The following is a 26,877-nucleotide window of genomic DNA, read 5'->3' on the forward strand; positions in this document are numbered from 1 at the left end:
GTCCACCTAACTTGCACATCTTTGGACTGTGGGAGGAAACCGGAGCACCCGGAACTGAACCTCAAATGAAATATGAGAATGAATCAATTTCAGATCACCTAAATGCCATTGCTCTTTGGAAACTTTAAAACTGGTTCGCGTATGGCTCATCACTGGACGTGCAAAACAAATTTAGGTACGAGAATACTGTAAGATAATGCAACTTTGAACACATTTGGACATTAAACGCTGCTTCCACTTCATAACATGTTTCATGGTGGTCACCCCACTTCAATATTTGAAATAAGAGATAGTCATTTTTTATATTCAGTTAAAGATTGCAGCTTCAGAAAAAAATGTGACAAATTTTTGAATGATTTGCTTACAGCATTCTTGCAAATAAATATAGACTGTGATGTGCACAGAATTAATTAAGTGGTGCAATAATTTGGAGGCATTGGTGTATTCAGCTAAATTCATTAACACGTTGAATACGAGATTCAGGTTAGGATGCATGGGGTAGCAATGCATACACAATCCATTAATAGGCAATAATCAGTGATTGTGGCAAGGCCTCTAGTCTTAAAGGTCCCAGTATTAAACAGCAGCTGTCGAAATAAGTTTGGCCATTTCCTGAGGTTTCTATTCAATTAGAGGTTAGAAGAAGTAATTAACGTCACTGTGAACACGTGTAATTGGATCACAATGAAATGCTGACTGCATTTGTTTTAAACATGAATGAAAAGGAACATCAACAGCCAGGAGAATAATCATCATTGTAGAAATGTACCCCGCTGTTTCCGATTGCAATGAAGATGCTAAATATTAAAAGTAATACTGGAGTGTTAAAATAAAAAAGCTAAGTTAAAGGGAAATGAATTAAATTCAACTTCAATTTTGGCTACAAAAAAACCTCATTGCAAAAACCTCAGGGTACCTGAAGGTATCAAATAACATTTGTGTATAATATAGCAGAAGCGATCCATATGCAGATGTTTTTAAAAGATAATCAATTTCAAATGTGACTGCATAAAAGACAAAAGAGACCAGTAGATTGTAAGAGTACCACAGCATCAATGTTTTTTTTCCCGAAAAGTGTTATGCACGGGTGACTTTGAAATCTGCAATAAATGTCACGGAGGATTTATTCTGAACTGAACCTCAAATATAGTTACACCTGTACTTATCTAGTCTAGCTTGAAGGCGAAAAGTGATTTTTCTCAAAGACTCCAATTTCCTGAAGCTCTCTGAGCCACAGGATATGGTTTGTGGCCTGTTGATTTTATTCCTATTTTACAGAGGGTTTCAGTGCACTATTAACGGCTACGGCGAAGAAAGAAGCCTCAGGTTGTTGGGTTAGCAAGTTAGAAATCCAAGATGTGGAGATGCCGGCGTTGGACTGGGGTGAGCATAGTAAGAAGTCTTACAACACCAGGTTAAAGTCCAACAGGTTTGATTCAAACACGAGCTTTCGGAGCGCAGCTCCTTCCTCAGGTGAATCATTCACCTGAGGAAGGAGCTGCGCTCCGAAAGCTCGTGTTTGAATCAAACCTGTTGGACTTTAACCTGGTGTTGTAAGACTTCTTACTAGAATTCCAAGGATAGTGGAATATATGTCGTTAACCTACAAAATACTTTCAAGGTTCCCAGCCGTGAATCATTTGAACTTGATCCCATAGGTTTATTATCAAAAAAAGCTGTAAAATTTCAATTGCGCATAAGTTGTGTTTTTTGGTATGAACAGCAGACATGTCAACAGCTACTCATTTTTTTATTTAGGTCAGAGTTGTCATGTATTGGATACAATTTGAACTGGAAAATAACCTTTGACTCAGTCACACTTCCTATGCACCCATCCTTCCTTTCTATACTTGTCCCATTACCACCTCCTTTTGTTTTAAAAAAAAATATTTTATTAAGGTTTTCACAAAATATAAACAACAAAACAATATTAACAGAATAACCATGGTTAAAAACCCAAGAACAACAAACCCCCCCTACAAAAGCAACTACTAAATCGAAAACAAGAAAAAAAAACCAAAAAGCAAACAACAGAAAGGAAAGAGATAATACCCGCCACATCCAACAAACCCATGTACACACTTCTCCCTCCCACCAAACCCAATCCCCCCCCCCCCCCCCCCCCCCCCGCCCCCCGGGTTGCTGCTGCTGCCGGCCTATTTCCCTACCATTCTGCCAGGAAGTCCAGGAAAGGCTGCCACCGCCTAAAGAACCCCTGTACTGATCCCCTCAGGGCAAATTTCACCGTCTCCAATTTAATAAACCCCGCCATATCATTGATCTAGGCCTCCACGCTTGGGGGCCTCGTGTCCTTCCATTGAAGCAAGATCCTCCGCCGGGCTACTAGGGACGCAAAGGCCAGAACACCGGCCTCTTTCGCCTCCTGCACTCCCGGCTCCACTGCAACCCCAAAAATTGCGAGTCCCCAGCCTGGCTTGACCTTGGAACCCACCACCCTCGACACCGTCCTTGCTACCTCCTTCCAAAACTCCCCCAGCTCTGGGCATGCCCAAAACATATGGGCGTGGTTCGCTGGGCTCCCCGAGCACCTAGCACACCTGTCTTCACCCCCGAAAAACCTACTCATCCTCGTCCCAGTCATGTGGGCCCTATGCAGCACCTTAAACTGTATGAGGCTAAGCCTCGCACAGGAAGAGGAGGAATTCACCCTTTCCAGGGCATCCGCCCACGTCCCCTCCTCAATCTCGTCACCCAGCTCCTCTTCCCATTTACCCTTCAGCTCCTCCACCAAGGCCTCGTCTACCTCCTGCATTACACGGTATACGTCCGAAATCCTCCCTCCTCCAACCCACACCCCCGAGAGCACCCTGTCCCATACCCCACATGGGGGCAACAGAGGGAACCCCTCCATCTGCCGCCTGGCAAGTGCCCTAACCTGCATCCTAAACATGTTCCCCGGGGGGAGCCCAAACTTCCCCTCTAACTCCCCCAGTCTCGCGAACCTCCCATCCACAAACAGGTTCTTCAACCTCCTAATACCTACCCTGTGCCAGCCCAGAAAACCGCCATCGATGCTCCCTGGAACAAACCGGTGGTTCCCCCGTATCGGGGACTCCATCGAGCCCCCACCTACCCCCTATGCCGTCTCCATTGCCCCCAAATTTTGAGGGTAGCCGCCACCACCGGGCCCGTGGTATACCTCATTGGAGGGAGCGGCAACGGCGCCGTTACCAGCGCCTCCAGGCTCGTGTCCACACAGGACGCCATCTCCATCCTCTTCCATGCTGCCCCTTCCCCGTCCATTACCCACTTATGCACCATCGCTGTGTTGGCAGCCCAATAATACCTACAGAGGTTGGGCAACGCCAGCCACCCCACTATCCCTGCCCCGTTCCAAGAACAATCTTCTCACCCTTGGAGTCCCATGCGCCCACACAAATCCCGTAATACTCCTGTTAACTCACCGAAAAAAGGCCTTCGGGATAAGGATTGGAAGGCACTGGAACAGGAACAAAAACCTCGGGAGCACCGTCATCTTAACGGACTGCACCCTACCCGCCAGTGACAGCGGTAACATATCCCACCTTTTAAACTCCTCCATTTGCTCCACCAACCTTGTGAGGTTAAGCTTGTGCAGGGCCCCCCAGCTCCCAGCCACCTGGACACCTAGTTACCTAAAGCTCCTCCCTGCCTGCTTCAGTGGGAGCCTACCAATCCCCTCCTCCTGATCGCCCGGGTGCACCACGAACAACTCGCTCTTGCCCAGGTTCAGCTTATACCCAGAGAAGCCCCCAAATTTACTGAGAATCCTCATCACCTCCAGCATCCCCCCCCCACCGGGTCCGCCACATACAGCTACAGGTCATCCGCATAAAGCGACACTCGATGCTCCTCCCCACCCCGCACCAGGCCCCTCCAGTTCCCTGACTCCCTCAACGCCATGGCCAGTGGCTCAACACAAAGAGCAAGGGGGACAGGGGACACCCCTGTCTCATCCCCCGGTACAGCCGAAAGTACTCCGACCTCCTCCTATTCGTGGCTACACTCGCCATCGGGGCCTCATAAAGCAACCTCACCCAACGGACAAACCCCTCCCCAAACCCAAACCTTTCCAACACCTCCCACAGATACCCCCACTCAACCCTATCAAAGGCCTTCTCCGCATCTAATGCCACCACTATCTCCGCCTCCCCTTCCACAGCCGGCATCATAATGACATTGAGGAGCCTTCGTATGTTGGTATTCAACTGCCTTCCCTTCACAAACCCCGTCTGGTCCTAGTGAATGACCCCCGGCACACAATCCTCTATTCTTGTGGCTAAGATCTTTGCCAGCAGCTTGGCGTCTACATTTAGCAGCGAGATCAGCCTATATGACCCACACTGCAAGTAATGGTGGCGGTCCTTGTAGGTGACCCACAGACGCGCCGGCTGCAACATGCCAAACCTCACACTCCGTCTGTGGAGCACCGCCTTCGTCCGGTTGTACCCGGCCCTCCGCTTAGTCACCTCTGCACTCCAGTCCTGGAAGATCCGTACCACCACGTTCTCCCACTTGCTGCTCCGCGCCCTCTTGGCCCACCGAAGCACGCACTCCCGGTCAACGATCCGGTGGAACCGCACCAACGCCGCCCGTGGCGGCTCATTTGGCTTGGGCCTCCTAGCCAGTATTCTGTGGGCCCCCTCCAGCTCCAGGGGCCCCTGGAAGGACCCAGCTCCCATCAACGGGTTCAGCAAAATGACCACATAGGCCGCCAGGTCTGACCCCTCCAGCCCCTCCGTGAGGCCCAGGATCCGTAAATTCTTCCGCCTCGACCGGTTGTCCAGCTCCTCGAACCGCTCCTCCCACCTTTTATGGAGCGCCTCATGCATCTCCACCTTCCCCACGCCGGCCACGGCCTCATCCTCCCTTGCGGAGGCTTGCTGCGGCAGCTCCCGTATCGCGGCCCCCTGGGCTTTCTGAGTCTCCATCAGCTCTCTGGTGGTAGCCTCCAGCGACTCCAGCAGCTCCACCTTAAGCTCCTGGAAGCAGCGCAGAAGAGTCGCCTGCTGCTCCTGCGCCCACTGCCTCCACTCCTCGAGGGCTCCGCCGGCCGCCATTTTGTTTCCCTTCCCCCGCTTTACCAGGGGCACTGCCACCGCTTTTCTGCTCACCCCACTCCTGGTCCGGACCATAGAACCCTGGGGATGTACTGCAGACCCCTTCCCAAGTCGGGAATTGTCGAAAAAGCTCCGTTGGGGTCCTGAAAAGAGCCCCAAATTCTGTTTCTAGCGGGAGCTGCCGAACGTGCGGCTTAGCTCCGCATAGCCGCAACCGGAAGTCCCCCTACCACCTCCTTTTGTCTTACACAACCGTCACTTTGTCATTCAATCACTCCTGCCCTTTGCCTCACCACTGGCGTGTCCCTTTTGTTCTTCGGTTTTTCGCTGGCTTTGTACTCGCTTGAAAGCTGATCTTTTCTAAAATCTTGCACTTCCCTTGAAAGATGTTTGACCTGAAACATGAACTCCTTTCCGCAGATGCTGCTTGACCTGGCGAGTGTTTCCAGTATTTTCTGATTTTATTTAAATAGGACTCCGATATGTCTTGTTTTGAATTATAGATCACTCGCCTTACATTTCTGTGATGTTCATAATCCTGACACATTAGCGATGAACTCATTTTTCCCACTCTCTCTCATTCACCTTCCTTTTTTTAGCAAAATAAAAACATGCATTTATGTAAAAGCTTTCACATGGCCTGGATACCCCAAAGCGCTTATTATCAATTAAATACTCTGGAATTATTGTTGCACTCCTACTCTAAAGGCTGGTGTCCAACTGATGTTCCAATTTCTACACCGATTATTTTTTGTGTCCGACTAAAATACTACACCGTCTCCCCATCCAGATGTCTCCTTTGCTTGCGACTTTAATCAACAACAAGTATTCTTTTTGACTCGTCAGCTATCTGCTCCCATTCATGATTATTTGTCTGATAAAGTTAGCAAAACAAATTGGTGTGAACGTGGGGTAGATTAATCTGCTTTATGCTTATGCTAACTTTTTAATAAAATAACTGAATAGAGGAAACCTACCCTTTTGTACCATTTTCCTCATAGCTATTGCAACCTTATTAAGAACACAGTATAATAAGAGCGGAATAGGCAGTATGGCCTTCTGAATCTGCTCTGTCATTCAATACAACTTCACTTTCCTGCCATCTCCTCATGCCTGTTGATTCCCTGAAAGACCAAAAATCTGTGTCTCGGTTTATTACTTCTCTTTGATGTTTCTTGTCCATTGGTCTCCACTGGGGAAGAAATATCCTTGCAACTCCATTCAAAATAACAGATTTCTTCATCCTTGTCTTTCTAGTTTGTGGTGTCATCCCTGCTTAACTGACCCGTCTCTATTTCAATGTCCTCTTCCCAGTGAAACTATCACAGTTTCCAGATCTATTTATGCCCTGCTTCAGTCCCTATCTTTTCTTCAAATCTGTTGGGTACACATTTGAAAGTACCTGGCCTGTGCTTCCTTCATCTTTAAGATTGACTCCATCTGTACAGCTTGCTTAACTCGCTCGCTCTCTCTGCCTCTCACGTTCTCAGTCTCTTGTGTGCTGTCATGCTCTCCAATATCAGCTTGTTATAGAACATAGAACATAGAACAGTACAGCACAGAACAGGCCCTTCGGCCCTCAATGTTGTGCCGAGCCATGATCACCCTACTCAAACCCACATATCCACCCTATACCCGTAACCCAACAACCCCCCTTAACCTTACTTTTATTAGGACACTACGGGCAATTTAGCCTGGCCAATCCACCTAACCCGCACATCTTTGGACTGTGGGAGGAAACCGGAGCACCCGGAGGAAACCCACGCACACAGAGGGAGGACATGCAGACTCCACACAGACAGTGACCCAGCCGGGAATCGAACCTGGGACCCTGGAGCTGTGAAGCATTTATGCTAACCACCATGCTACCCTGCTTGGATCTAGAGATCCAAGTCCTCCTCCTTCTTCCATTCAATTTACCACCCTGGCCTCTATCCTAACTTACATTGTCATCGCCCCTTTCAACATAACTGCTTCTCCTTAGGGTGATTGAGTGCGTCATTGCCACCCACTCCTGTATCCGCTAACTCCTGGTTTGAATTTCCAGTCCAGCTGGCATGCTGCTTGGAGCACAGAATACCAGAAACGTCATTCTTCTCCTTTCTACAGAAATTGATCTGGTTCATCACCCCTTTTCCCTTACAATGAACTGAATTCAAATTCCACAAGCTGCCATGGTGGGATTTGAACACGTATCCCCAGAGCCTGGGCCTCAGCTTGTGGCATTTGAATTCAGTTCATAAAATCTGGAATATAGAGCTACCCTCAGCAAGGTGGACCATGAAACTAGCATTTATTGTCGTAAAAGCTGGTTCTGAGTCCTTGCATCTGGGTCCTTTGCCATTGAGGGGGACAAGTTTGCCTTGTCTGTTCGACATGTGACTCCAGGTCCAGCGCCATGTGGTTGACTCTTACCTTGCAGGTTCAAAGGTCATGAGGAATGGGCAACAAATTCTGGCCTTCCCAGCGATACTCACATCCTGTGAAAGAGCACATAAAAAAAAATGACTGCTGCATAATGTATTAACTGTCATACAAAAGCTTCATCACTAATTTCTGTTCTTTGCTCAACCTAATTGTTTTGACCAGCTGCTATTATTACTTCAATAACTTCAGCCACTTTCATTACTTATATTCACATCAAAGTTATTTTGGGAAGTTATCTTTCCATGTGATTATCATTGTCGACACCTCTTTAACATTAAATTTCAATCCATATTTCAAACTTGTCTGATTTACCTTGCCAAATATCTCTTTGTAGCCTCCTGTTTGAATCTGCAACGAGCTTTGGGTCACTGGTGTCCATTGCGTTGCTTATCAGTTTGCTATTGATTCTGAATTCAATGTCGAAGTCATCTTGACTTTCAAGGTACACATTGAAAATGAGTGATTGAACACCCTCTCGCTCTGATTTTGACCCTTTATCGACTCAGCAACTTCACACTGACTATTTTTGTTCCGGCAAATGTGGCCGAGTCTTGAGATTTTCCAATCAATTACAACTTTTTGGACATTTGCAAATCTGCAGTGCTTCTCCTTGTTCAATGCATGAAGCATATTGACAACTTCCAATTACACAGCGCCTTTGATGTACAATGTCCCAGGTGCTTCGAAGGAGTGTATACACACATTTGGCACCAAGCCACGTGAGATATTAGGGCAGATTATTATATTCCAGAAAGCCAAGTAGTGAAGGCTAGAACAGAAGGCTAATCTTTACACACTGGATAGGCTTTCAGTTAGAGATGGACGTTACAAACATGCGCCTCCAAACTCTGCTTTCTGTCTTGTAGGTCAATGGAATGCTCTGCGATGGTCAACTTTGTGTTAAGCATCCCCTGATGTGACTTAGGAGTTGCACTCTGGCACGGCTATCTCTGCAAGAAGAAGACAGTGGGCCGATAAGGTGCACAATTCACTGGTATCTGTTTTTTCTGGGCCCTCTTCTAGGCCAACTGAGCTCTTTGTATCTGTTCACCTCCTCCAAACAATCACTCACCAGAGGCCACAGTTGCCAGTGACCGTCTCCCAGATGTCAGTGTCGATGTCTACTAGTCTCCTATTTTACTTGCATGTATCCTTGTACTGGAGGTATGGACACACCCAGGAGATGGTAACCCAGTGGCTAAATCAGTGTACGGAAGCGGGGCATCATCTATCCAATTAAAGTAGCTGAGCCGGTGCAGACATTGTTGGTTCAGCAAACACCGTATGCTGATGGTATTGAGAGCTGGTGACAAGAGACACCTAGAATGGGTCCGATTGATCTAAAAACAAACAAAGTCCCATAGCAGCGCCGAGAAACACAAGGCTATAAAACGCAACTTTGTTTGATAAGGGGCCTCAACGGGGAACGCGCAGCTGAGGCCACACATAGCCTGTTTTGTACACTGCGAGCTCTGCTCACCGGAGGTCCTCAGTGTAGCAAGAAATCGGGGTGCCACTTTTAAGTTGAGTCCTGATCTCTGAGGCCCCCGAAGCAACCCCTGACCCACAAGCCCCAACGCACTTTGGCAGGGGACCAGGCACCCTGCCCCCGCACTCCCAACACCCAAGTAGGGCACACCTGGCCTGATTGCACCCCTGCAAAGAATGCCAACTTGGCACCTTGGCAGTGCCAACTTGGCACCTGGGCAGTGCCAACTTGGCACCCTGACAGTTTCTCTGCCATCTGGCAGTGCCACCTTGGTACCTTGGCAGTGCCAGGCTGGCACCCAGGTGGCTCTGCCAGGGTGTCCAGGTGGCACCAGCCATGCCATGGTGCCACCCAGCCCTGGGGGCCTCCAATCCCCATGGAGACCCCCACGAGTGCTGTTCTGTCTCGTCCCCATTTCTAGAGACCAGTACTGATCGACGTTCACCCGTCTTGCTTTAATATGCAGATTTGCTCAAAAATGGACGGGATTTACAGCGCAACGTCTTACGAGATCGCATTGGTGTTACAAGCTGGGTCGATCCGAGGAGCGGGGTCTCCCGGCTGTTACCGGCCACGCAATGTCGCGGCGAGCTGCTTATCGGGGGCAGTGCGACCGCTAAATCACCCCCAATAAGTCTAATAGAACAAAGGTGAAAACTGATCAGCCTGCCTAGGATATGGTGTCTGGATCCCACTATCTTAGAGGAGTGGTCTGAAACACGGACTTGGTAGACTCACAGTTTGGGGTCCTCAGTCAGATTGCTGTTGTTCCACAGTCTCTTACTCAGCTCGGACATAACAGCTGCAGCTTTTGCGATGCCTATGTTGATTTCAGCATCAAGTGACAGATTGTTGCTGATTCTGGAGCCTCAATATGAGAAGCTATCGATAACCTCCACTTTCACATTTGCCTTTCTGATGTTGATGGTCAAACAAAACCCTTAACAGGCATGAGAGAGTCTGTCCATTTGTTGCTGAAGATATTCCTCGGTTTGGAATGTTAGAGCGGCATCATCAGCAGCTCTCTGATGTGGACGTGGATCTCAGTTGAGCAAGGGTGAAGGGCTTTCTGTCAGTTCTGGTATGTACGTACACACCCTCTATGGGTGACCTGGAGGCATAGGACAGGAGCAAAAAGAAGAATATGTCAGGGTGTTGGTTTCAGAAGATGATCCGATTTGATCCCACTGCAGGTCTCAAAGGGTTCTCGCATTGTCCCATCACAGCTGACATTGTCCATCATGTTGTCGTCGAAACATTGAGCAGCTTCAGTAAGCAGCCAGTTATCTCCAGCAGCTTAAAAGGCCATCTTTACTCACATGGCTGAATGCCTTGGTGAGATTGAAGACAATACATAGGGTCTCCTTTGTGTTTTTTCTTTCATGGGGTTTGGACATCCCTGGCTCGACCAGCATTTGTTGCCCACCACTAATTGTCCTTCAGACAGTAGGGGGGGAGCCACCTTCCTGAACTGTTACAGCCCAAATGATGTAGGTACACACACAGTGCTGTTAGGGATGGAATTCCTGGATTTTGACTCAGCGACAGTGAAGGAATGGCGGCAATATAGTTTCAAGTCAGGATGGTGTGTGACTTAGGGGGGAACTTGCAGGTGGTGGTGTTCCCAAGCATCTGCTGCCCTTGTCCTTCTAGGTGGTAGAGGCAGTAGGTTTGGAAGGTGCTGTTAGGGCAGCCTTGGTGAGTTTCTGCATTGCATCATGGAAATGGTACACACTGATCATAGAATCATGGAATTTACAGTGCAGATGCCACCGTGCGTCAGTGGTGGAGGGAGTGGCTGTTTAAGTTGGTGGATGGGGTACCAATCAAGAGGCCTGCTTTGTTCTGGATTGTGTTGAGCTTCCCAAGTGTCATCACGTCAAGCGCGGACTAATCCATCACATTGCTAACTTGAGTCTTGTAGTGGTGGACAGGCTTTGAGGAGTCAGGAGGTGAGTTACTCTCAGTAGAATTTCCAGCTTCTGACGAGCTCTTGCAGCCACAGTATTTATATGGCTAGTCCAGTTCAGTTTCTGGTCAGTGGTAACCCCAGGATGTTGACAGTGAGGGGTTCAGCAATGGTAAGGACATTGAATATTCAGGAGGTGGCTAGATTCACTGAAGGTCAGTGAGCACAGGGGCTTGGCATGAGTTTGGAAGGTCAGGTTTATGACGTGCGGGAGGCTAGCTCGGAGAACATTGGAGTATTTCAGTCCAGAGGACAACAGCGCCTGACGGCGCTTTGTGAATCTGACAACCAATAGCTAAACCAATTGTCTGCTGTAGAGGTTCAGCCTGCATTCCCTTGGATGGTAGCAAGTAGAGATGAAGATCGTATGATGGATAGGTACTTTAAACATTTCACCAGTCCCAAACCCGATATGTACTCTTCTGTTTCCAAAGACAAATTTTTAATTTCTCAACTTCCAATCCTTTTTCTGATTTCCTTTTGTCTTTTTAACAGTATGACACAGCTGCTCTTGTTAAAAAATAGAAAATAGCTAAAAACTTGTATGTTCTAAATCTCCCTTCCTGATCTCCAGTATTGATTTGTGCCAATGGCACACAGTGATCAGTTTTCAGGAAGTGTAGTTCTAAAGGCAAGCTCAGACCTGTGATCCATTTCCCGATGAAATCCCAGCTGTATGGATGTCCTCTTCATAACCCAGGTGAAGAACTAATGCTCAAGGTGTAGTTTTGTGCTTAGAAACTCAAACCTACTTGCCAACTAAGTGAACCATACCAGACACGAATGCAGCATGTATGAAGAAACGGTGCTCGCCCTATTGAGTTTCTTCCCCGATCCAACGGCTACGTCCGCAGGGTCCGTTTGGTCTTACGACCAGAAAGTCGGCGCTGCCTTCCCACCGATCCTACGTCCGGTGGAGGGCTAGCAGCCGCGCAGCTTAAAGCCCTTTGGCCGGGTCCCTGGCCGCGCATGCGCACGACGGCGGCCTGGGGCAGCCGCGCCGTGCAACATGTTGCCGGCCGGACACGGATTCGGCCTGCCATAAACTGTCCCCCTGTAACCAGCCTTGCCACCCCCGGACCACCCCCCCTCCAGTCCCCCGCCGAAGCCCCCTGCCAGAGGAATGGCTCTCCCCCGACTGCCAGAGGAATGGCTCTCCCCCAACTGTGACAGTGCTGGATTCAGTCTGCAGTCGCCCCGTGAGGTTCCCGAACGGTGTTAGCACACCTGTCCCACACAGTCGTGGACTAGGCCCATCGGGGCAGAGCATTGGGGGAGGGCCTCCGGTGACATCCTGAGGCCAGCGTGTGGCGTACTCCCCGAGTGCGCCATTTCTGAGGTTGTGGGGGAGCATTGCAAAAACGACGCCGCCCCCGATTCCGGCGTAAACGGGGATTCTCCAGCCGATCGCCGAACATGATTTTGGAATCGGCAATCGGAGAATCCAACCCATGAATTTTGAAGCAGCTTGTTCTGTAGAACCCACTGACTGTTTTGGCCTTGAATAAGAAGTGGTTTCACAATCAAACTGCATGTAGAAGCGGCTGTTAACAATGTAAATGTGGAAATGATGACATGCCGTTCAGCATAATTATTTTTTTTCCAGTCCACCGAGTCATTTGCTTGGACCCAAAGTGATCCTTTAGTTTTTCCCCCCATTATTGATTTGGTGTTGCAGATTCCTCCTTGTACACGGTAGCACAGTGGTTAGCACTGTTGCTTCCCAGGGCCGGGGTCCCAGGTTCGATTCCCAGCTTGGATCACTGTTTGTGCGGAGTCTGCGCGTGCTTCCCATGCCTGTGTGGGTTTCCTCCGGGTGCTCCAGTTTCCTCCCACAAGTCCCGAAAGATGTGCGTGTTTGGTGAATTAAACATTCTGAATTCTCCCTCTCTGTGTACCCGAACAGGCGCCAGAGTGTGGTGACTAGGGGATTTTCACAGTAACTTCATTGCAGTATTAATGTAAGCCTACTTGTGACAATAATAATGATCATTACTATTATAGATTCTGATTGCTTTTGCAGTTGAACCAGCCTATCCTCCTCTCGATGGTTATCTACAGTGCGACATGTTACACATCTTGTGGTCCATCGCAAAGATGGTAGTGGTTGTGCACGAGTTCAGAGAAGTGTGAACGGAGATGGTCAAGCAGTCTTTATTTTTTACAGTTTTTGAAGCTGAGAACAGATACAGAATTCAATGATGTGATTGATGAAAAGGTTCTGAGGCTTAATCCAGTCTGTAAATCAGTAACTCAAAACCTGAAATTTATTTGCCTCTTAGGTTTAGAGTCTAATTGTTCTCACTTGTAATTTTGTTCTAATTCTTACAACATTATTGATTGACTTTATTATTTTTTAAACATTGCAATGCTTACTCTTTTTACTGCTTTCTCTTTCAATTCTTCTCAATTCAATAATCTAAAACCGAGAATCTCCTTTGAATATAGATCATAAAGTGCATCAATTTTCTTTTGACTTGCAAGGATTTATTTGCGTAGTTATTTTTGCCTTTTTATCTGCTGTTTTCGTATAGAATGCAATGCCTCGTATTTCTTAATATATTATAGAACATAGAACAGTACAGCACAGAACAGGCCCTTCGGCCCTCGATGTTGTGCCGAGCAATGATCACCCTACTCAAACCCACGTATCCACCCTATACCCGTAACCCAACAACCGCCCCCTTAACCTTACTTTTTAGGACACTACGGGCAATTTAGCATGACCAATCCACCTAACCCGCACATCTTTGGACTGTGGGAGGAAACCGGAGCACCCGGAGGAAACCCACGCACACACGGGGAGGACGTGCAGACTCCGCACAGACAGTGACCCAGCCGGGAATCGAACCTGGGACCCTGGAGCTGTGAAGCATTTATGCTAACCACCATGCTACCATGCTGCCCACTATTATTCGTTCATCTGTTCAGTTGCTAAATCTCTGTACAGTAGTTCTCTTTCAAACTGGCATCCTCTGCAATCATAGACGTTTGACTTGCTAATACCTACATCCGCATCATTTATAAATACATTGAACAGCAGAGTTACCCCTGGGCACTTTGATCACAGTTGGCGAATTAGAACCATGACCATTGATCACAGCTCTTTTTATTTCCTATTATTTGGCCAATTTATTACCAATTTACAACTATTAATTTCGTCCCATTATTACAACCATTGTGTTTTGTGCGGCACTTTAAAACTGGTTGTACAAATCAAGATCCACAACATCGGCCGCTTCTGTAACTTCCTCAAGAATGTTGATGAATTTGTTTGACACGGCCTCCATAATTTTGTAAAGCCCACAGCCCAGTCCTTTCGACCCTCCCACTCCCACTCCCCCACCACCAGGCATTGTTAATTAATGTGCTCTACGATGCAGGGATAACTTCATTATTGGCATTGCTGGAGTGGCCTTGGAGGTATAAGATCTGACCTCCAGGCTTTCTACACCCTCAGCAAAACTAAAGCACCAAAATAACTTACGGTCCATGTATTATTTTCTCCTATAGGCAGGGTGAGTTCCCTGACCGTCCCTCAAAGCTAAAACAATGTTGTTCTGCAGAGCCAGTTGTGGAGATGAATTTGAACACTGTTTTGGAGCGATTTGATCTGTTGATAACCATGAAGTGATGGAGTCTTGCTGAATACAGTAGGGCTCCAGTTTTTAGTGATTTATTTTATCGTCGATTTCCTATTTTCTTGGCATCTCCAGCTTTTGGGAAATGATGATTAGAATGCGGATTGGAAGAAATTTGGTATTTATGGACATATGCTGTAAAATGAAAATAACCAAACAAACATGCTGTTAAAAAGAAGCTGAAAATTCAGAAAATAAGCATCCGATATCTTAGTACCTGGAAAGAGGTAACGTGATAAACCTCCTAGTTTGGCGGTAAATGCGTATTAAAACATTGCCAATACAAGTTACTTTGAAGTATTCTAGAGAGCCCAATTGCAAAGTCAATTGTGGGTTCTAAGCTTCTGGCAATTTGTTTAAGGAAGAAACAGTAAATTACTCCAAAATGGTCTCATTAAAAACAGATTATCTGGCTATAATAATGGCGTGGTTATGTTACTGGACTAATAATCCGGAGGGCTATGTGAATAACCGAGAGACTTTTGAGCATTCAAATGCCTGGCAGTTCGAGACTGTGCGTTGGAAGACAAGTCTGGAATTAATAAGCAGGTATCTTTAAAAGTGACGAGGAAGCCATTGGGTTGTTGTAATCGCCCAACTAGTTTATTAATGCACTTTGAGGAAGGCAGCATGCTACCCTTTCCCAGTATGGCTTATATGTGACTCCAGTGGCACGTCATTCTTAACTATCCTCTGAAGTGGCTTGGCAAGCCGGAACCATTATAAGAAGGTTCACCATCGCAACTGCTGCCTTGACATCAATGCCTTATTCTAAGAATGAATCAGAAGAACTCAAATGAATTCACCATCTCATGCAGTTCCGAAGCTCAGCTTGGATAAATATTTTTTCCCCCCAAAATTGTTAACTGTGTCAGCTGGTGTAACTCAGCTTTGTCATCTGAGTAATCCATTAGCAGCTAAATGCAGCTTATATAGAACCATAGAATCCCTGCAGTGCAGAAGGAGGCCATTTGGCCCATCAAATCTCCACCGACCTACTGAAAGAGGACCCCACCTACACCTACTCCTGCACCCTATCCCTGTAACCCCACCTCATCCGAAAACCCCAGGACACTGAGGGGCAATTTTATCATGGCCGATCCACCTAACCTGCACATCTTGGGGCTGTGGGAGGAAACCGGAGCACCCGGAGGGAACCCACACAGACACGGGGAGAAAGTGCCAACTCTACACAGGCAGTCAACCAGGGCAGGAATTGAACCCGGGTCCCTGGCGCTGTGCGGCAGCAGTGCTAACCGCTCTGCAGATAGTACACTGTAATATATAGTTTTTAAACTTGCCATCGCAATTAAACTTTCTTCATCCTCCTGAGTAAATGGTGATCCCATTTTTTAAGCCAGGCAAACAGTGAGCACTTGTGGGCTTAAAGCTTCTGGCATTGCTTCCATTAGTTTCCAGTCAACTGTCAACAGTAGACGATTCAATGAATCCCACTCCTGTGTCCTTTCCTCACAGCCCTGCAATAGTAATTTTTAAAGTATTTCTCCAATTCCTTTTTGAACTTTATTGAATTTGCTACCATTACCTTTCCAGTCAGTGCTGCATCAAAGAATTTTTCCCCCTTGTATGCCCTTCCTCCCCCCCCCCCCCCCCCCCCCCCCCCATTTCCTTAAAACTGTGATCCTCTGGTTACTGGGCCTTCTGACCTCAAACAGGTGGAGGAGGAAGACACCATAAAAACCCTTTCAGATTTTGAATACCTTCTTTAAATGCCTTGTTAACCGTCTCTTTTTTTCTGAGGAGAACAATGCCAGTTTCTCTCGTCTCTTCACATAACTGAAAGCTTCCATCCCTGGTACCATTTTAGTAAATCTCCTTGCATCTGTAAAAAGGCCTTGACAGTCTTCTGTGGCATCCAGAGTTGGCCACAGTATTCCGGTGGGGCCTGACCAGTGTTTTGAAAAAAAAACCCTTGCGAGAATAAACTATAAGCTGTTGTCTCCACGTAGGGTGCACCGAATATTGCTGTTGGCAATCTGTAGGGCTGGCTGAAGGCGTTTTTGAATTATGCAGTGGTTAGGAGACTTGCAACGCCAGGAGGTCCTATTGCACTGAATCTTTCTTCCAATTTTGATAAGGATGCTTGATCTATTGATCAGGGACCTGGGGAATAGATTACAAACATCAGAACTAAAAACACAAGGGGCGGAATTCTCCGCTCCCGGGAAAAATGCGCATGTTGCCCGGCTCCAACCCGCGCATGCGCGGCTGACGTCGTTCCCCTCAGCCGCCCCGCAAGACATGGTGGCTTGATCTTGCGGGGCGGCGGAGGGGAAATAGTGCGTCCAATTTGGACGCCGGCCCGACGATCGGTGGGCACCGATCGTGGGCCTGTCACCTCCCGAGCACAGTTGTAGTGCTCTTTCCTTTCTAGGCCACCTACAAGCCCCAAACGGGCTTCTCACTCCCGTTTCACGGCGACAGCGACCAGGTGTGTTTGCTGCCGTTGTGAAACGACCGCGAACGGCAAGCCGCTCAGTCCATTCTTCCGAGCCGGGGGGGGGGGGGGGGGGGGGGGGAGAATCGCGGGTGGCGCGAGGGGGGCATGAATTTTGTCGGGGGGCCCTCCCGCGATTCTCACACGCCTCGTGGTGAGCGGAGAATCGCGCCCATATTGGAAACAATGCGGCATTGGTGAAAGTGGCTGCAAGAGGTGACCCTTATTACTGCACTGACTTTCCAAAAGATTCAAAAGAGATTTGTTTGTTTGTGCTGGTTGGAACAGAGGTATTGACCACTGTGCATCTATACTTTTTAAAATTAAATTGTTAAAATACTAAAGAACAATCAGCATTCTGTTTATCTTTGAACAGATTCATATATTGGAGAAGTTTAGCATCACTGAAGTCGCTTTCTGAAGTAATTTGTGATGCGTAATTTAAAGCTGTCACTAAACATTCTGTACCCACAAGATTGCACCATGTCTGCTGGGATTCCTGCAACTTAATTCCGCAAAGATCAAAATGAGCAAATTGTACATTACTTGTACATGTGCTTTGTTAATAGGACATGAGGATTTCCACCAGAATGATTTTGTGTGGGTGTTATTCCCTTTGAGGGAGTTAAAAAACATAAAGACTTGCATTTATATCATGTCAGTAGGAGAAGATTTAGGGGACAGTGGTCATAGATCATCGAATTTACAGTGCAGAAGGAGGCCATTCGGCCCATTGTGTCTGCACCGGCTCTTGGAAAGAGCACCCCACCCCAGCCCACACTTCCACCCCATTTCCATAACCCAGTAACCCCACCCGACACAAAGGGCAATTTTGGACACTAAGGGCAATTTATCATGGCCAATCCACCTAACTTGCGCATCTTTGGACTGTGGGAGGAAACCGGAGCACCCGGAGGAAACCCATGCACACACAGGGAGAACGTGCAGACTCTGCACAGACAGTGACCCAAGTCGGGAATCAAACCTGGGACCCTGGAGCTGTGAAGCAATTGTGCTAACCACTGTGCTGCCATGCTGCCCACTGCTGTCGTGCTGCCCACAAAGGTCCTTGCATCATCACTTGTAGATCGCCTTTGGAAGGGGACAAAGAACACTCCAGAGTAACAGTTAACGGGGGGGAAAACCAACTTCAATGGGGTAAAAACGGATCTTGGCCGAATAAACTGGAGTCTAAGGTTGGTGGGAAAAACAGAAGGTGAATAATGGGCTACTTTTGAAGAAGAGATTATTCAGGAGCAGTCAAATATATTGCCTCAAAAGGGAAAGGTAGGGCAAACAACTCCAGAGTTTCCTGATGGCAAAAGAGATGTAAATATAGATACTATTTGTCAGGCATAAAAACTCTCAATAGTGAAGCAGGCTGATTACAGGAGGTTCAAAGGGAATGTGTAAAAGCAAAGATGGAGTATGAAATTATACTTGCAGCTAACATAAAGTCTTCTATAGGTATATAAATAGTAAAAGGGTGGCAAAAGGAGGAGTATGGGAGCCCAAATGGTGATTTACGCATGGAGACAGGAGGTGTGGCTGAGGTATGAATGAAAACTTTGCATTCGTCTTTACCAAGGAAGAGGATGCTGCCCGGCCATGGTGAGGAAGTGGAAATAATTCAGACACCTAGAAGCATTTAAAATAGTGAAGGAAGAGGTATTGGATAGGATGTGAGGATTCAGGACCAGATGAGATGCATTCAAGGATACTGTGTAAAATGAGAATGGAAATAGCAGAGGCAGTGGCCATATGTCTTCTTTATACTCTGGGTTTATATATGCATAGGTTATTGAAGGTTAATAAAGCACTGAGTATAAGAGCAAAGGTTATTTTAAACTAAGACACTGGTTTGACCTCAGTTGGAGTTTAGTGTCCATTTCTGGGCAACGCTCTTCAGGCAATGAAGCCATTGGAGAATGTGCAGAAAAGATTCATAAGATTGGTTTCAGATATGAGAATAGAGTGTGGAAGTTGGGACTGTTTTGCTCAGAGAAGAAAATGCTGCGAGGAGATTTGACAGAGGTGTTCAAAATCACAATGGGACTGGGGCGGAGTAAATAGGGAGAAATTGTTCCCGCGTGTGAAAGGATCGAGAATGAGAGGGCACAGACTTCGAGCAATTTGCCAACGAAGCAATGTGAAATGAGGAAACCCTCTTCATGCAGTGAGTGGCTAAGATCCAGTGCACTGCCTGAGTGAGGTTGAGACAGGTTCCATTGAGGCATTCCAAAAAGAATGGGACTGTTATTTGAAGGGGAAGAGTGTGTAGGATTATGGGGAGAAGATCGAAGAATGACACTAAGTGAATTGCTCATTCGGAGAGTTGGTGCAGGCTGAATGGCCTCCTTCTGCATTGTAATGATTCTGTGAAGTGTGAGCATTTTCAAGGCCTTAATTATAATCTTCCAAAGTTCCTTTGACTCCTTTTTAGATTGGAAAATTATGCATGACATTCCGCTGTTTTAGAATAGTAAGTGAAGAAAACCAGGGAAATATAGCCGATTTGCATAACATCTGTTGTTGGGTAATTGGTAGGTTCCATATAATTAAGAATAGGGTGACTGAACACCTTGAAAATATTCAACTGCTCAGCTAAAGGGAGAGTCATGCCTGACAAACCTGATCCAATCTTTTGAAGCAATGACAAAAGTAGTGGACGGGGGAATGTCACTACATATAACGAAGCATCATGAACCAGTATGGTGCGAAAAATAAGGACTAAGGCTATGGAATTCTGGCTTTTATCGGTAGCAGATTAGAATCAAATTGAGTAGTCATGTCACAAATCTCTAAAATTATAGTTGGAGCAGACCTGTAATATTGCAAGCCGGTTTGGGCAGAATGCTTCAGAAGGATATGTTGACCCTGGAGTGAGTGCAGCATCGATTTACCACCATGAAGTGTTGGAACAGATTGGATAGAAACAGAAAGTGCTGGAAATCCTCCGGTCAGCCTATACTTCAAAAGGATAAATTACAAGGCGAGGTTGCACAAATTAAGAGTAAAGGAGACTTGGATTGAAATTCTGAAGGTGGGGCAGATGGGGAGGAACAATTTCTGCTGGTTGGTTGGCGAGTCTATGATTGGGGAACGTAATTTAAAATTTGGAGTGAAATTTGGAAACACTCCACATGCATATGCGCACACACACAAGTTTTGAACTCTTTATATAAATGGCAATCAATGCTAGATCAGTTGTTCATTTTCAATTTGAGATTGATGTGTGCATTCTTGTGTAAAACTCCATCTCATATACAAGTCAACCCACTTTGCCAAAAATGCCATCGTTTTTCAATTTGCCCCTTAAAAGTCAACTCTCCCTTTTAGATTTCAGAAACAAAGTAAAATCTCTGCCGTCAAAAACATCACTTCATTACTCATTATACCACTCCCACATACCATAATCCCTCCAGTGCATACTTGTCTGTAAGACAGGTAGAATGTAGATTTTAATTTTTATTTAATTTGGGGATGGGGGTTGTGGAGGAGAAACTAACAGATTAGGGAAGAGCAATAAATGGCACACATGGAAACTGGATGTACGGACCTGTAATGATTTAGGCTGGGCCTTTGAGATTGGACGATTAGAATACGAGTTCCCTGATTAGTGGCCCAATCAGGGAACCCCTTTCTGTGTATATAACAGGGAGTGTCAGATCCTCTGCACTCCCGGTGTAGACAGCAGACTGAATGGTCATGGTTGTCAAGCCGTTGGGTTTGCAAATAAAAGGTGACGTGACTTCTGCCTCTGTGGACTTATTACAGGACCGAACCCCTGAGCAAACTTTAAATAAATGAACCCTTGAGTCTTGGTGTCCTCTATCATCGCCCTCGGAGGGGAAGCTCTGGCCTTGCCAATCAGGCCGTTGTGCATGCTGACTCAGTGTAATCTCCTTGCACAAATTCTTAGGCTGAGGGCTGGCACCATCAGCTCATTTCCAATGGCGTGACCCTTCCCTTTCCCTAATCCCCGAGCAGCATTGAAGCCATGGGCCCAGCTAATGCTGCCTCACCCGGGGGGGGAGGCTCCTCAATAAAAACCTAGAGAGTAAGACACAATAAATGGTGGTATGGGCGCTGCTTACCCCATTACCTTGTGGATTCTTTTGAGAGCCTTGTTAGATGTGTTGGGAAGATGTGTTTTAGTTGAAAGTGTGCCTCTTGACAACATTACCTGTGTAAAAATTGACCCCTTAACATTTTGCCTAAAATATGAGTATATTTCCCAATTTTTTCACAAGTATATGTGATGGATCAACTCAAGATATGAAGGGATACAGGGTAAAGGTCACTATTAATAGCCCTGCAATTCCTATTTGCACCACTTTCAGATCCATCTTTTATTTCTTTTAGCTCCATTGCCATCTTCTTTTTGCTTTGCACTTTTGTCTGTAATCCTCCCTGCTTTCCACAGACATTTTTCTCTTTCTTCCTTTCTTTCCCTTCCACTGAACTTGCCTAAAACCGCATCTCTAACCTTTTCCAGTCCTGATGAAAGGTAATTGACCTGAAATTTTGGGAGCGATCTACCCGCGACGTGACCGGTAGACGTTGGGTGAAGACTCCCGCGGGCTTCCCAACAGTGAAGGCGCCTCGCGGGATCTACCCAAGTCCAGTGAAGCGCCGGGATTTGGAACCCGCCCACAATTGGCAGGGCCAAACCACGCTGGCATAAGTAGGCCTTAAACTCACTTAAGGCCTACTTACTCTGTATCTACGGGTGGTGTTCAGTATGGTCCACACAAACATGGACCAAGCATAACGGCACGCAGGTGGTCTCCCAGGCAATTACAGGCCCTTTGTGGCCTGAGAAAGTTCAGGGTGGCTCGCTGGTCCTCTCCCTGGAATGCAGACACTTTGGTACTGTCAGGCTGGCACCTTGGCACCAATATGGCTGTGCCAGGGTGGCATTGCCAAGGGTTACAGTCTGAGGGGGGCCATGTCCATGAAAGGAAGGTGGAGGGGGGTGTGAAGGGTGGGGGTAGTGCAGAACAAGTAACAAGGGGCCCCCTGGAGGTTGGAGGGGTGATGGGAGGGGCTTGTAGGGACGTGTAGGGGGGGTCTTAAGGGCGAGGCAGGATGTGCTCTTTTGGGGAGGGGAGGTTGGGGGCTGAGGGGGAATTAATGTGAATGTGTGTGGGGGCTGACATTGCCCATGGGTGGGGGTGGATCCACAAACGCACTCAGAGATCGGGGCACCAATTCAAAATGGTGGCCCAATATCCGAGTTCAGCTCCCCAGTGATGAAAACAATTCAAACTCCCAGGGCCCAAAAAGGTGACTGAGGGCCCAATCTGCCGGTTGTTCATGCCGGCGGAATATTCCAATCCCACACCAGCGCGCAGGTTTCCTGCCAATAAAGGGTGCAGTAACCGGGAAATCCCGCTGGCAGGCTGCCTCCGCTGCTGAAAATCCTGCTGTGGTAGTCGGTATTAGGGGTATTACGGTACCCAGGTTGAGGCTGTAAGACCATTGATGTGGGAGGTACCTGAGACAGCAAGATCATTGGTGAAGCCTGCCTGCTGGTTCCGCCCTGTAAGGCGGAGTATAAGAGTCTGTGTCTCCCCAGCTGCTGCATTCTGTACCTGCGCTGCTAAGGGAAACATCTAGTCCAATAAATTGATGCACAATGAATAACTCTTGAAGCGAGATTGGAGTACAATTGAAGGCTTTATTGGACTAGATGTTTCCTCCAACAGCACAGGTACAGAATGCAGCAGCTGGGGAGACACAGACTCTTATACTCCGCCTTACTGGGCGGAACCAGCAGGCAGGCTTCACCAATGATCTTGCTGTCTCAGGTACCTCCCACACCAATGGTCTTACAGCCTCAACCTGGGTACCGTAATACCCCTAATACTGTCTACCACACCCGCCCAATGTATCCTTAGATAGCGGCGGGGAACATGTCGGCAGAGCCAGCGGGAAACTCCCAGCAAACCCCGCCACAAATCACACTGAGAAGCTTTTCCATTACATTGTGCCCGTTAACGCTGCTTCTCTCTCCAGAGATACTGACTGACAGTCCAGAGTATTTCCAACATTTTCTGTTTCTATCCAATCTGTTCCAATACTTCAAAGTTTTATTTGTTTCTCTCAAATTACTGTTAACCTCCTTTTTGTTCTGACAAAAACAGCCTCTCGACTTGTTACGAAGGACCTGGTATTCTTTTTGTCAGCTGGGTACTTAACAAATGTGAGTCTGAAATTCAAGTTGGCAAGCATTTTCATACGGCTTCTGGTTTCCACATATGCATGCATGCCTTTTCTTCACCTGGGCATCTCCTATTTAACCAGGTTAGCTACATTTATAAAGCTTGAGTGCACTAAGAGCTTTGAATCGTGAACTTGTACTGTTCAGTCAGCCAGAGCCACAAAGCTTAGCAGAGCTGATTATGAGTTAGCTTTCTGTTGTATGGACAGCTAGCACAGCTAGAACTTTGGCCAGCTTGGCTGTGTGGAACTAAGTGAGCTGTGTAAACGTTCAAGTCCATTCATTCACATTAACTGCACCTTGGAGTATATCCCATCCTGGGGCCAACCTTTAAACCCAAGAACATGCTCATCTAGTCACCTGACCAAGCAAACTCTATGCTCCATTTTGAATACTGCCAAGTGACCTTTGATCACTTTTTAAAATTCATTCCCGGGGTGTGGGGCAGGGCATCCCCAAAGGCATTTAGAGTCAACCACATTGTGTGGATCTTGGGTCGGCTAGACCAGGTGAGGACGACAGATTTCCTTCAATAAAGGACATGAATGAACCAGATGGGTTTTTAATTACAGATCGACAACGGTTTCATGGTCATCATTGTAAGTCCACATTTTTATTCAATTCTCCCCATCTGCCGTGGTGGGATTCGAACCTGCATCCCCAGGGCATCATCCTGGATTTCTGCATTACTGGCCCAGCGGAAATGGGGTCTCCAATTAGCGTTCAGTCTAAAAGCCACATCTTCAACAATGCAGGGCTCCCTCACAACAGCTCTTGAATGAATGTGTGAATGTATCAGTTAGATTGGTCAGATTTGGAAGCAAGTGTGTCATCTGAGTCCTGGTAACCCAAACATTCTCACACTGACATACTGTCTTGTTATTTGTGGGTTCCTTTTGGAAGGCTCTGTTACAGAAACAGAGCTGATGCTTGGAACTCGAGCATGGCAACATTCCAAGGTGCCCCTCTGGTTTTTAAGGAAGCAGAAGCAGGCATTTAAAAAAACATCTTGCTAAGTTCTGTTTTGCTGGGTGTTAGACCTGTAAACTGAAGCCAAAAAAACAGAATACAACGTCTGATAATATTCCAGGTCACATTGTACTATGTTGCCAAGGTGAACTGACTTAAATACCATGCTTGCACAAAGGGGGAGAGTGCAGCGATGCGATGAAGTCGTTAATTGTATCTGACAGAATAAAAGAGAACCTTTGTACCATTTAATGGGAATTTGATTGGATAAGTGCCCTGTACGGCAGGTATAGTGCCTTCCGCAGCATGAGGTTGATGAGGTGTCCAGCCTATCACCTGTCGACAATATTTGTGGAGCTACGTCCACTTGGATTTCCTTTTCTTTATTTTGTTCCAATTAAGGGGCAATTTAACCTGGCCAATCCACTCAACCTACATATCTTTGGGTTGTGGGGGCGAAACCCACGCAAACACGGGGAGAATGTGCAAACTCCACACGGACATTGACCCAGAGCCGGGATCGAACCTGGGACCTCGGCACCGTGAGGCTGCAGGGCTAACCCACTGCGCCGCCCTGCTGCCCGAACTTCCTTTTCAACACCCTCCCTTGTAATTGCCAGCTCCGTGCAAGTCTTTGCAGCATTTCAAATGCTCCCAGTTGCAGCAGGAGTGACGTGCCAGGGGAGCTTGTGCGTTTTCATGACTTGCACCACATTGCTGAGGGGGCCAACTGTACCATTTCTTTCTGTGCTCAGCACAAAAATGGGCTTGTCGCACAAATAGCACAAAAAAAATACCCTGGCTTTTCCGAGTATTAGGGAGCTTTATGTGCTCTTTGATGGAAAAGCAGGAGATGGTATCAATTGGTTTCTCCTTTTGTACTAATTCTGAGGCAACCTAGCCGGTCATGTGTTATGAATGCACTGGATTGCAGCTTTGCAATAGCATTGATCTTTCTCGAAATTTCCAGATACTTGAGAGTGGGGAGTGCTTTTACAGAGCTTTGTCATTTTATGCAGGACGTTTGTTAAAGAAGGCATGATTTGACAAATTTCTCACACACGTAATTTCACTGTAATTAGATCGTGGAATGTTGCCTTTTCTTAATCTGTGGAATCCGGGGTATTCTTTTATGACGGCATATCCTATTGATATCCTGGAAGAGAAAGGTCTGGGCGATTCTTTTGTTCTTGTCTGAAAAGCTTGGGGTTTCCCTGACATTTTTAACCGTATGGATAGTTGTGAAACAATCTTGACCGCCTTTCTAGTGGCCAGGTAGCTCAGCTGTGTGTTTTTGTTTTACTCTGTGAGAAATTGAAAACAGTAGCCCGAATTTTAACCCATCTGCCTGACAGAATAATGGTGGGCGGGGTTTGCGTGCTTTCTGTTTTGTTCCCAGCTGCCACTGTTTTAACCAGGGAGTTTTATTGATTCAGGCCAAGCACCTGCCAAAGAGAGGCACTGGCCTCATGAGTATATTTAAATTGTGGTCTCTGTGACATAATATGTCACAGACAGGGATTTTTCACTTGTGATGGAAATGTGCTGCCCTGTGTTTGACCTACTGGAAAAACCTATTGGGATTAGTCTGTCCGAAGCGCTGAGCTGCTTGTTCTGGATCCATAACATCACTTTGCTGCCTGGTTTTCCAGGAAGTATTCCCAGCTTCCAGATTTCTTTCCCCTCTTTTTTTTGCCTCATCATTCCCAGCTGTTATGCCCTTGCTCATTTCATTTGGATGGAGAAATTGGAGGAGCAGCCAACAGCAGTTTGGGTGAGAGAGAGTATCCATGTCAAAGATCACTTCTTGGCTATTTCTGGGTTGTAGTGTAGGGAGGAGGCTATGTTGCTTCTGATGGTTTTTTTTCCAGCCCCCGTGTCCTCCTCTAACTTGACCTACTCCCTGCTGGGCTGGGTGGCCATTCCTTGCTGGTGTCTCCCAAAATCACTTAACTTCTTAATTGCCATTGGCTTTTCCCCGTCTGTTACTGGGGTGATCAGCCACGTAACGTGGAAACGCCCCTTGTGCCCTTTTACACTGCACGGAAGGGTTTCCTGCATGGGCTGCTGTTGCACACCCTTCACTTCCTTGCCCTCGCCCGGACACGTCTTGGCGTGCTGTCTTGCCGTCCGGCTACGGAGGAGTCCTTCCTCCTTAATTCCTATTGGGATTGGTCTGTACGAAGCACCGAGCTGATTGTTCTGGATCCAGAACATCACTTGGCTGCCTGGTTTTCCAGGAGGTATTCTCAGCTTCCAGATGTCGTATGAGGAACGCTTGAGGACTCTGGGTCTGTACTCGTTCGGAGTTTAGAAGGATGAGGTGGGATCTTATTGAAACTTACAGGATACTGCGAGTCCTGGATAGAGTGGATGTGGAGAGGATGTTTCCACTTGTAGGAAAAACTACAACCAGAGGACACCATCTCAGACTAAAGGGACGATCCTTTAAAACAGAGATGAGGAGGAATTTCTTCAGCCAGAGGGTGGTGAATCTGTGGAACGCTTTGCCGCAGAAGGCTGTGGAGGCCAATTCACTGAGTGTCTTTAAGACAGAGATAGATAGGTTCATGATTAATAAGGGGATATGGGGTTATGAGGAGAAGGCAGGAGAATGGGGATGAGAAAATATCAGCCA

The 26,877-nt window shown here is 47.0% G+C and overlaps 1 protein-coding gene across 8 annotated transcripts in view; it reads left to right on the forward strand.

Moving 5' to 3' along the window:
- LOC119971908 (serine/threonine-protein kinase BRSK2) overlaps positions 1-26,877 on the forward strand; it is a 1,145,911-nt gene that overhangs the window by 83,742 nt on the left and 1,035,292 nt on the right. Inside the window, exon 2 of one of the 8 annotated variants that reach the window (XM_038808217.1) lies at positions 8,354-8,466. The exons of the other annotated variants lie outside the window; for them this stretch is intronic. The gene's annotated coding sequence lies outside the window, so the exon portion shown is untranslated. The remainder of the gene's footprint in view (positions 1-8,353; positions 8,467-26,877) is intronic. 8 annotated transcript variants of the gene reach the window in all.

This window comes from Scyliorhinus canicula, chromosome 9 (assembly GCF_902713615.1).
Source record: "Scyliorhinus canicula chromosome 9, sScyCan1.1, whole genome shotgun sequence".
NCBI lineage: Eukaryota > Metazoa > Chordata > Chondrichthyes > Carcharhiniformes > Scyliorhinidae > Scyliorhinus > Scyliorhinus canicula.